Genomic DNA, 12,024 nt, shown 5'->3' with positions numbered 1-12,024 from the left:
CAAAAACCCTAGCAGATATCATAAACTGCTCTCTATCACATGGTATCTACCCAGATGACCTAAAAACTGCCTCAATCAAGCCACTGCTAAAAAAACCAAATCTAAATGCATGTGATCCCAACAACTTCCGCCCTATTTCTAACCTACCATTCATAGCTAAAATCATGGAAAAATTGGTAAACACCCAACTATCCAACTACTTAGAGGACCACAGTATTCTGTCCCCAAACCAATATGGTTTTCGCAAAGCCGCAAGCACCGAAACACTACTAATCTCACTCATGGACTACCTACTCTCTGGTATTGATAAAGGCCAAGCATATTTACTAATCCTCCTTGACTTCTCGGCGGCCTTTGACACCGTCAACCACGCCCTTCTTCTAAAACAGCTGGCAAACATTGGTTTAACAGGTGCCACACTAAACTGGTTCAAAACATTTCTAGAAAACAGAGGATATAGAGTCAAAATTCACAATAAAGAATCCCAATACCACCCTTCTAATAGAGGAGTGCCGCAAGGTTCATCACTTTCACCCACCCTTTTCAATGTCTACCTGTTACCACTATGTCAACTACTTACAAAATTAAGCCTGAAACACTTCCTTTTTGCAGACGACGTACAGATCGTGATCCCCATAAAAGAATCAATCTCAAAAACAATGGAATACTGGGACAGTTGCTTATTAGAAATTAAACTTCTCCTCAACAGTCTAAACCTTGTACTCAATGCTTCAAAAACAGAATTCCTGCTCATATCACCGGAAAACAACACACTTCCTAAACCACCCACACTCCTTCAAACAGCCCACGTAAGAGACTTAGGAGCCATCCTAGACCAGCGGTTCTCAACCGGTGCGTCGCGACACACCAGTGTGTCGCCAAGCACCGGCAGGTGTGTCGCGTGGCTCCCGGTCCCTCCCGCTGCTCGTTCTTCCCTGCTGCCGTTGCCGCCGGGCTATCAGCACGTTCAAGCCCAGCGGGAACGGCAGCGGTGCAAAAAAAAAAAAAAAAAAAGCTGTGGCATCCGCGGCTGCCCTTTTCTTCTTCCCGCGCCTGCATCCCCCCCCCCCCGGACCCGGAACAGGAAGTGATGCGCGGGAAGAAGAAAGGCCGTGCCGCGTGATAAACTAGCAGGCACGGCCTTTCTCACGCGGCACGGCCTTTCTTCTTCCCGCGCACCACTTCCTGTTCCGGGTCCGGGGTGGGGGGGGATGCAGGCGCGGGAAGAAGAAAGGCCGTGCCGCGTGATAAACTAGCAGCGGCCGCTGCTAGTTTATCACGCGGCACGGCCTTTCTTCTTCCCGCGCACCGCGTATCACTTCCTGGTCCGGGGGGGGGGGGGAAATGCAGGCGCGGGAAGAAGAAAAGGCCAGCCGCGGATGCCACAGATTTTTTTTTTTTTTTGCACCGCTGCCGTTGCCGCCGGGCTATCAGCACGTTCAAGCCCAGCGGCAACGGCAGCGGTGCAAAAAAAAAAAAAATCTGTGGCATCCGCGGCTGGCCTTTTCTTCTTCCCGCGCCTGCATTCCCCCCCCCCCCCCGGACCAGGAAGTGATACGCGGTGCGCGGGAAGAAGAAAGGCCGTGCCGCGTGATGAAGTAGCAGCGGCCGCTGCAGCATCGGCCCCCAAGCTATTGCAGCAGACGGTAATCGGGAGAGGAGAGAGCAGCAGGAGCCTCCCGCGATCGATGGAATTCTTCCTTATTGGCCTGCGGGGGCTGGAGGAGGAGGAGCAGCTACCGTTGGGGGGGGGGGGAGGGAGAGAGAGAGGAAGTGAGTGACAGAAAGAGAGAGAAGCAGCCAGCCAGCCTGTGTGTGAGAGAATGTGTGTGATTGAGAGAAACTGGTCAGAGAGCTGATGTATGTGTATATGTGAGAGACAATGAAAGTGACTGCTCAAGGAGATGACTGATGTGTATGTGAGACAGTCAGGGATGTGTGTTTGTGTGTGTGTGTGAGAGAGAGAGAGAGAGAGAAAAAGCATGGAAGTGAGAAATCTGGGTATGTGAGAAAGCATGGGAGTGGGAAGCCTGTGTGTGTGCATGTATATGAGAGAGACTGGTTGGTAAGGTGACGGTGTGACTGGTGTGTATGTGAATGTGAGAGAGAGAATGTGATTCAGGGAATGAGAAGCCTGTGCACGTGGAGAGCGAGCATGGAAATGAGAGAGAGAGACTGGTGTGTGTGTATGTGTGTGTAACAGAGAAAGTGATTATGGGAATGAGAAGCCTGTGCATGTGAAGAGAGTGAGCATGGGAGTGAGAACCTGGGTGTGTGTGAGACACAGCATGGGAGGGAGAAGCCTGTGTATGTAAGACAGAACATGGAAGTGGGAAGCCTGTGTATGTGTGTGTATGCATGCATGAGAGAGATCAGGTGACGGGTGTGTGTGTATGTGTATGTGGGAATAAGAAGCCTGTGCATGTGAAGAGTGAGCATGGGAGTGTGTGAGAAGCCTGTATATCTGAAAGAGAACATGGGAGTGGGAAGCCTGTGTGTGTGTATGCATGAGAGAGATCAGGTGACGGGTGTGTGTGTATGTGTGAGAGAGAGAAAGTGATTATGGGAATGAAAAGCCTGTGCAGGTGAAGAGTGGGCATGGGAGTGAGAAACCTGTGTGTGTGTGAGACACAGCATGGGAGTGAGAAGCCTGTATATCTGAAAGAGAACATGAGAGTGGGAAGCCTATGTGTGTGTGTATATGCATGAGAGAGATCAAGTGACTGGTGTGTGTTTGTGTGTATGTGAGAGAGAGAAAGAAAGTGATTATGGGAATAAGAAGCCTGTGCATGTGAAGAGTGAGCATGGGAGTGTGTGAGATACAGCACGGGAGTGAGAAGCCTGTATATCTGAAAGAGAACATGGGAGTGGGAAGCCTGTGTGTGTGTATGCATGAGAGAGATCAGGTGACTGGTGTGTGTGTATGTGTGAGAGAAAGAAAGTGATTATGGGAATGAGAAGCCTGTGCATGTGGAGAGAACAAGCATGGGAGTGAGAGACTGGTGAGTGTATGTGAGAAAGAGAAAGTGATTATGAGAGTGAGAAGCCCATATATGTAAGTGGAACACGGGAGTGGGAAGCCTGTGTGTGTGTGTATGGCATGAGAGAAACTGTTCAGGAAGGTGACTGGTGTGTTTGTCAAAGACTGGGAGATGATTGGTGTGTGAGAGACAGAAACTGGTCATGGGGGCATGACTGGTATGGTGTGTGTGTGTGAGAGACATGGGCCCTAAGGAAGAGGACCATGAGTATAGAGCTTAGCCACTACTGCTGCTTCTGGTGTGTGCTACAGCCTGCATGGAAGAGGAGTAGGACAGCTGCTGGAGGGGGTAAGTAAAGGTGGCTTTTTAAGTTTATTTTTCTTGATTGACTGCCATTTTAATTATTTAATATTATGTGATGTGTCTGCTTTTTTTGAAATATTTTATTGGTGTTTGGAGAATTTTTAATAGTTTTTATGAGTTTTTAATTGTTGGATGTTATTCTGTTCATAGTTGTTGTGAAACATTTATTCTGCTTATTAGTATAGTTTTACAATTATTTCTGTGTGGGGATCTATAGCTGCTTGTTAGTTCTGTTTTCCTAATAAGAGGTGTATTGGTTTTTAGGGCCTGATTTTAATATTTATAGTGTTGCCTTTTCATAGATAGGGTTGCTCCTGTTTGAGTGTATTCCATAATACAGGTGTAACTGTGTGTGGATTAGTTTATGTGCATTACTACAGATCCTGGGAGTATGTTAGGTCGGTTCTGTGTCTGTTACAGAGATATTTTACTAGCATGTAAGTGTTTTATCAGTCTTATTTGTTGCGTTTTCTCAAGAGGACATGCATTGGTGGTAAACTGCTGTCTTTTCATAAGTAGGGCTATTGAGCCTGAAAGTAGAAGGAGTTTGAGTTGCTGTTACTGAGATGACACCAGAACCAGAATATCTTTTTTGTAGATGAGTTGAATGGGGAATGTCATAATTCTGCTTTACATCCATTATTGTGGATCAGGGGGGTTCCCGTGGATGCAAACTGTACATTTACATCTAGCCCTGTGACGATCATGGGTCAGTGTGTCACGCATGTGAGAACCATCTGTCAGGTGTGTCCCGACAGAAAAAAGGTTGAGAACCACTGTCCTAGACAATCGTCTCAACCTCAAACCATTCATTAACCAAACCACCAAGGATTGCTTCTACAAATTACATATCCTGAAAAGAATTAAACCGCTGTTCCACACTCAGGACTTCAGAACAATCTTGCAAGCAATAATCTTTTCCAAACTAGATTATTGCAACTCATTACTACTAGGCCTCCCAGCTTCTTATACCAAACCTCTACAAATGGTTCAGAACTCTGCAGCCAGAGTCCTTACAAATTCCAGGAAAATTGACCACATTTCACCTATTCTCAAAAACCTCCATTGGCTACCGATCCACTATAGAATCATGTACAAAACCATTAACATCATATACAAAACTATCAACCAACACACGCAACTCGACCTACAAATACCACTTAAATACACTTCCGCCAGACCTATCAGGGAATACTACAAAGAGTCACTCCAAATTCCAAAGGCCAAAACCTACCAACATAAATCCTTGAGTCTCAGAGCCTTCTCATCAGCAGGTCCAGCTCTCTGGAACTCTATTCCACCTGATTTGAGACAGGAGCCATGCTCTCTAACATTTATTTATTTATTTATTTATTTAAAATTTTTATATACCGGCATTCATGTTGCAAACACATCATGCCGGTTTACATATAACAGGGGTGTACAGTAAACAATTCAATAACCTATTTGTGTAGAAGGAAGCAGTTACAAATAACAAGGTAATAGAACTGGGAGGAGAGAAGAAAAGAAAGAGAATAACATTAGGTATAGGTATTTACATTAGTAATAACATTTTTACATGTGGAAGTGGTAGAATCTGGCTGAATAGAATTAATCGGTGTCCGGGAAAGCTTTTTTAAACAGCCAGGTCTTAAGTCTCTTCCTGAAGGTTGGGAGGCTGGGCTCCTGTCTAAGGTCCGGTGGGATGGAGTTCCATAGGAACTCCATCCAACTTAGACATTTAGGAAAAGACTAAAAACTTGGCTTTTCAAAAAAGCATTTCCAAGCCTTGAATAAAACCTCCACTCAATAGCACAAACTCATATGCAATAACTGGATGTAAACACGAATCAACCAACCTCAAACCCACTCTCATCAATTCCTGCTGAGTATATATCATACCATTACCATTCACATCTGTGTCATATTTATTCATTTGGTTACCTATGTACCGTTTCATAGTCTTATTTTTTCACTTTGCTATTCTATTATATTAATAGGCTGAAATGTAAATATTGCGCTGTTCAATCTCTCCCCTCTTCCAGTTCCAAGTTAATTTTCCCTATTTTATTGTAACTTTCTCTCTCCCTTTATCTGATTCACTGTATTTAAAGTTCAAGGTTCTTATTGAAAATATTGTTTTTTACGTTACGTTATGCTTTACACTCTTTGTTATTTGTAAACCGGGTTGATGTGATGCCTGTCATGAAACTTGGTATAACAAAAAATAAATAAATAAATAAATAAATAGCTAGCACAATAGATTGGTCTAGTTTGCAATAAATAACGTCTACACCATGACACAGTATTTAATTATCAGTAATGAAAACATCTGACAGATGTGAAGATGTCATCACGTTACTTGTGAGTAGCCTATAACATTGGACATCTAACATGAACTTTTTTTGCCATTGATCTAAAGCCCGATGAATAGAAAGCATGACATGAAAGCAATTGTAAGAAGAAATTTTGAATATGTGAACATAACGTCATTTTATAATTCTGGTTTTTAATTATGATATTCTTGTCATTAAAGATTTTCATCTAGACGCGATATTGCTGATTCTGCTGAGGTCCTAAGGTAAGACTCCTCTTTGTACAGCAGCAGGGCCTAATTGTGGCTGAAGGCCAAGGGGCAGTGTTATGGAAAAACTTGCTGAGGCTAGGGATAACCTCCAAATGCAACCAATGGCAGATGGTGCATGCCGATGGGAGGCTGGTGATAATTCATGGATGTTTACTGGAAGAACAAAGCCAACAGCACGAGCCCTTTCCATCTCCATGAAGGTTTGTGTGCCATGCAACGTTTTTGTTAATGCAGGGGTGCCTTGGGCTTTTAAAAGGCTGGGAAATTCTGGTCCAGCGCAACAGAAGCACCTGTGTGTGCCTCCTTGCTGATGTGATGCTGTCACCCCAGGAGCTCCCTGCTCGTCACAGTGCCAAGAGGTAAGGTGTTAACAGTGATGTAGCTATTCTCCTATCGACCTGCGATAAGCTGGATCCGATGGAGAAAAGGCCCTATTACCATTCCTACAATCCCACCCTGCCAAAGCCTCTCCCGCAGCTAGAGGGGAAGGAGGTTAGGATGCAGCACAAAATTATACTGCCCGGGAGCTAGGAGGATGGAAGGTGTAGATCTGCTCAAGAGCCAGACACTGAAATAAATGCCTGTCACTCTGCCTACTGCTGGAAGAATGAAATGGATTAACAGAAAGAAGAACAAACTCGAAATAAACAACAGGTAAATGATGCTTTCCTACTCCATACTTTTTTTTTTTTTTTTTTTTTTTACAGGTAACAGTCCAAACTGTGACCTAATAACAGCTAAGTAATCAACTTACAAAACACTTTGAAACCCAATTATTTGTACCTTTACACATCTATTAACCCTGGTTAATAGGAACCTCAGAATATGGTGCACAGACAGAACTTTCACATCTTAGCAGAATGTACTGTCCATAAAATCTGATTCTTTTCCTTAAAATTATCTGAAAATCATAAAAGAAAGACCTCTCAACATAGGATTCTCCCCATAGGCAAGTGTGTGCGAGTCTCTTAAATGCACCTCATGTATACCAGAGCTCTGGATTGGAGTTTGAATAGTTGATCACTCAGACTGTTAATTTGTGAGCTCACAGTTTTGCAGGTAGTCTCTTGCAGGTGCTGGCACTCTTCTCCAATGTGGTGGACCATTCATGGCTGGGCTGCATCCTCTTAAGAACATAAGAACATGCCCTACTGGGTCAGATCAAGGGTCCATAAAGCCCAGTATCCTGTTTCCAACAGCGGCCAATCCAAGTCTTGTTAGCCGTTCTTCAGCCGCTTGGCTTTCTCCGCTGAAGATCTGTGGAGTGACCTGTCTCCCTTAATAAAATCAATAGAAGAAACCTGTCTACACTCTCACATCCATCTTCCAGAATCTGGAGAAAGACTGCCCTCACACCATCCTCTGGAAGCTTGGCGAAAACTGAATTTGAGCTAAGAAAATAAAAATATGGGAAATGTTTTTCCCTATTTGTATTTTGAATGTTCTCAGTAAATGTAGCTTAACCTCACCTTACATCTCCCAGTTCTCAGTTTAGCATACTCTCTCTCAAGCCACTGTGCAAAACTTAGAACTAAGTTTTTGCTAACTTTAGCTCAGTTTTACAGCAAAGTCTTCTTACAGGTGGCTTCAGCGCAGGTACTTTCTCTGTCTGAGTCACTTTCACATAAGGCAGTATAATCTCTGTTCAAATCCGCAATCTAGAACTCCCAGACTCCTGACTGCAAAATCTCCTCACACCTCAAGAATGCAGCGTGAATACAATTTCACTACGATTTCTGTCACGCAGAGAATTCACTTGTCCTCCCTTAACAAGAAACAAGACTTAAGATGGTGCCAACCTACAAACAGTTACAGAATTCTCATTAGCACTTTTCTGTAAGGGAATCTCATAAGATTTCCCTCCTATAGTTCCAGACCTCTTTATCAATAACTGAATGGCTTCCCCCACCCCCATATTTAGACAGGCTGCTCATCTTCCTGAGACATAGACACAGATCAAATTCACAATGGGGTGGATTTTAAAAGTCCTACGCGCATAAATCCAACTGGATTTACGCACGTAGGGGGTTACGTGTGCCAGGCCTATTTTCAAAAGGCCTGGCGGCGCACGTAAAGCCCTGGGATGCGTGTAAGTTCCGGGGCTTGAAAAAATGGGTGGTCTGGGGGCATGGGCGGTCCGGTCCAGGGGCAGGGGCTTGGTCAGAGGCCTTTCCTCAGCTGCTGGGCCGGAGGATTGCGTGCTGGTAGCTGGCCAGTAGGCCTAACTTGTGAAATAAATGTATTGGGGGGGGGGGGGGTTTCGGACTGGGGGGCAGGACAGGTAGGGGAAGGTGATGGAGGGAACGGGGAAAGCCAGCTGGTCTCCCCGAGGGTTCGGCGCACACAAGTTGCACTAGTGTGCACCCCCCTTGCGCGCGCCGACCCCTGATTTTATAATATGCGCACGGCTGCACTCACATGTTATAAAATTCGGGTGCGCGCAACTTTTAAAATCTGCTCCAATGTGCCTCTTAGGTATTTCAGCAGCAGCATCGCACACACTGGCTGTCTGTCTCTGTCACCAAACCATATGTTTGTTTACTTTTGTCCCTTGTCCTGTGGCTTTGGTGCTTTTCTTCCCTGCTCTCTGAGAGGTTCCTTGTTAACATTATATTTCCTTCCCACATCACAAGGATTGGAGGGGGGAGGGGTTAGTAATTAGTAGCCCTAGGCTACTTAAATGTTTATAAAACTGAACTTAACTTCTGAGAATATTTCTCTGTAATCACTTTTATATATTATATATTTTTCATTAATAAAACACTTTTTCCAGCGGCATGCAAGTTAGTATATTTTAATGAGGGAAGATTGGGATGGGGGAAGGGTGATCATTTGATTCAAAGTGCACCCATCAGTCAAAAGCCATCATTTGTAAAAGCGTGGGAGAGCGATTTAGGGAAAGAATTGGACACAGACACTTGGGATTTAATTTTTATTCATACCAAAAAGGAGCTCTATATCAGCCTCATTAACAGAAAATAGTTATAAAGTGCTTTTACACTGATACTATACACCAACTAAATTATATAAGGCAAAAATACATGGCACAGATTCTTGTTGGCGAGGATGTGGTGCCAGAGGAACTTTTTTTTCTCATGTGGTGGGATTGCCCAATAGTAATACGCTTCTTCTGGGGGTTAATATCAAACATGTTACGGCAAATATTTCAGGCTAACATCAGAAAATGCATTGTTGAATATATCCTTAGATAGATCCAAACTTGAATGGCTGTTGATTCATCAAATTCTAATAGCTGCAAGGTGTGTTTCAGCAGCATATCGGAAATGTGCAGAACCACTCACCATTCATATGCTCATATCCAAGGTTGATAAGATGTGTGAGCTTTGTAAACCAACTGCTTGAAAACATCATAACATACCTAGATTTTCAGCATTATGGCAACTGTATTGGATTTGGAGGCAGACATCCCAAACAGTTCGTGACCAGATGCCATAGATCCATCACTACCTAACAGAACCCCATATTTGTACCAACATTAATTAGCATAGCATCCTTGGAACTTATGGGAGGTGGTTCTGTACAAAAATGATATTTTGATTAAACCTAAATGATGCTGGCTCTGTGGAAATAGTTCATACGTTTATCCATGCTCAATGTATAATAATCATAAATGAAACCATTTGTACATCTTATTGTTCAATTGTATTGTGTTCAGTTAGAAATGGTTAATAAAATATCATTTACAAAAATAAAAGTGCACCCTTCAGGTGCCCGGCCCAGGAGGAGGGAGGTCATGCCGGAGGAGCTGCAAGGCTGGCGTCCTACTCTTCTTTTAAAATAATAGGAGCCCGTGAGGGAGGAGATCTATCTGGAATGGGAAGGGTAGGGGGAGAGGGTAGATTGCATCATCCACTGCCACCGCTGTTTTTCTTCCACGGGCAAGCAGAAAGGAAGGGAAATGTGGTATCTACTGCCACCAATGCTTTCATTTTGTAAAAGTCCCCCAGTCTCCCACAGCAAAACTTTGGCCAATTCTGTGCATGGGCCAAATTTTACAAGCCTTCACATGGCCACATAATCGCAGGAGACCAGGGGGCCCTAGGTATACCCCTATCCCACTAGGAATATACCTAATATGATGGCCACCTGGCACCATGTTAACTAGAGCAAGCAGCTGGTCCAGAGCATTGGGGGGGGGAGGGACGGACGGACTCCACCAGTTTTGTGCAGGGAGGTGGACTAGGGTGAGTGCCATCTACTGGTGGGAGGGGCCTTTTTTTTTTTCTCGGAGAGGTTTGGGTAAGGGGTAGGGCATCACTGCCTTACTCTTCATTTTTTGTCAACTTTATTCACTTGAGGGTCACCTCGAGAAGTAGCAGCGGTTGCACAATACCTTCTAACGTAAGGGGCTTTTATACATGTGAGGGGTAGGATTTCAGGCCATTGTGGCCTTTTAAAGCACCAGCATGGGGGCATCAGGCTGCACGTTAGCACTCAAGTGCTCCTGGGGAAAGTTAACTATAACGGCTGCATTGCAGCCAACATTCAAAAAAAGAACATGGCTTGTATTCTGTGAGGCAAGCCACGTTATTTTATTAGCAAAGCTGCTAATTGCCATACCCACATTATTTGAGATTAAATAACACACAGTATTTAAAGTATCATGTATTAGTGCCATGTCAGTGGGGGCAACAAAATGAGGATTAGAAGCCAAGATGTCCGAAATTCAATCCTTTATTGGAGACTTAAAATCTTAAAACCGCCCGACTCAGGCCGAGTTTCACCCTCTATCAAAGGGGCTGCATCAGGGGCTCTGCTATATCAAATAAAATTCATGTTTGCACAGATGGAGTGTGAAAAATGCATCGTATGGTCTCTAAGCAGAAATGTCATTAAGCATATGTCCAATGAATTGCAATCAATTGTTGTTCATTAGTAGACACATAGACTCAGGGCCGGTGCAAGGGGATTTGGCGCCCTAGGCGAGCCTTCTCCCTTGCGCCCCCCCCCCGGTCTCGGCCCCGACCCTTACCTCATTCTCGATCACGCCCGCTGACTGGGGTTTTCTGGGTCGCAAGCAGGTTGGGCACTGCTTGCGGCCTGCCAAACTCCACTCCTCTTTGCCACCACTTGCGGCTCCATATGGCTCGCACCCAGTGGCGTACCAAGGGTCTCCGGTGCCCGGGGGCCAATGCATTTGTGTGCCTCTCCAGCATCCCCCCTTAATCCTTCTTGTACTAATGCTTAAGGTCACAGAAAATCAGTGGTGTCTCCAGACAGAAGAATTGGGGGGGGGGGGGGGGGGGGGGGGCGCCAAAATGACATTTCTTCATCTCACCCACCTCTATAGCATGGATCCTGCTTTAAAATTGGTTATTAAAAAAAAGTGTTAATAAAAAAGTCCAAAGGGTCCTCTGCGTTATTTTAAAAAGCTGGCCAGTTTCACACTATAAAATTATGTTGATAGCCTCAGTCAACTGATTCTATGTGGCTATGAGAGTGAAGTCAGGAATATATAGGAAGGAACAGAAGGTCAATATAAATCCTGTACCTCCAGTTCTGTAACTCTGTGCATCCACTGAAATTCCCCCAAACAATGGAGCTTGGATGTTTCCCTTACAGCTCATCATACTGAAAGATATTTTCAAATTCTGTTGTCACTTCACAGTAACAGCAGCACAAACAGCTTCCACTGCCAGGCACATTGTGAACTAACACAAAACACCACAAAAAAGACACTCAAAATCTATACTGCAATCCCATCATAACATAACAGTAATAACACCAAGGACTCAAACAACAATAACCCTACCTGTGAATAAGCAAGGGTAAATATTACACTGGGTCCTAGAATACCAATACTCCACCTACTGAGGAAACAAAACAAACCCGATTGCTATAGATCCCTATGCTAGCAGAATCTCTCATCATGGTCACACACACAGAGCAGAGACAGACCCTCACCAAATACAGAATACAAAATAAAGGAGCACAAATTAGACAAAAACTGAAATGGAAACCCCAAGAAGCCAGACTCTGTGTATTAACAATGGAAAAACAGAACCACCATTCTTCATAAAACAAATAAAATCAAGAAACATAAAGCATCAGTTATAATAGTAAAACCATACTAATAAAATAATATTTTAAAAC

Source organism: Rhinatrema bivittatum, chromosome 1 (assembly GCF_901001135.1).
Source record: "Rhinatrema bivittatum chromosome 1, aRhiBiv1.1, whole genome shotgun sequence".
Taxonomy (NCBI): domain Eukaryota; kingdom Metazoa; phylum Chordata; class Amphibia; order Gymnophiona; family Rhinatrematidae; genus Rhinatrema; species Rhinatrema bivittatum.
This window is presented reverse-complemented; position numbering follows the sequence as displayed.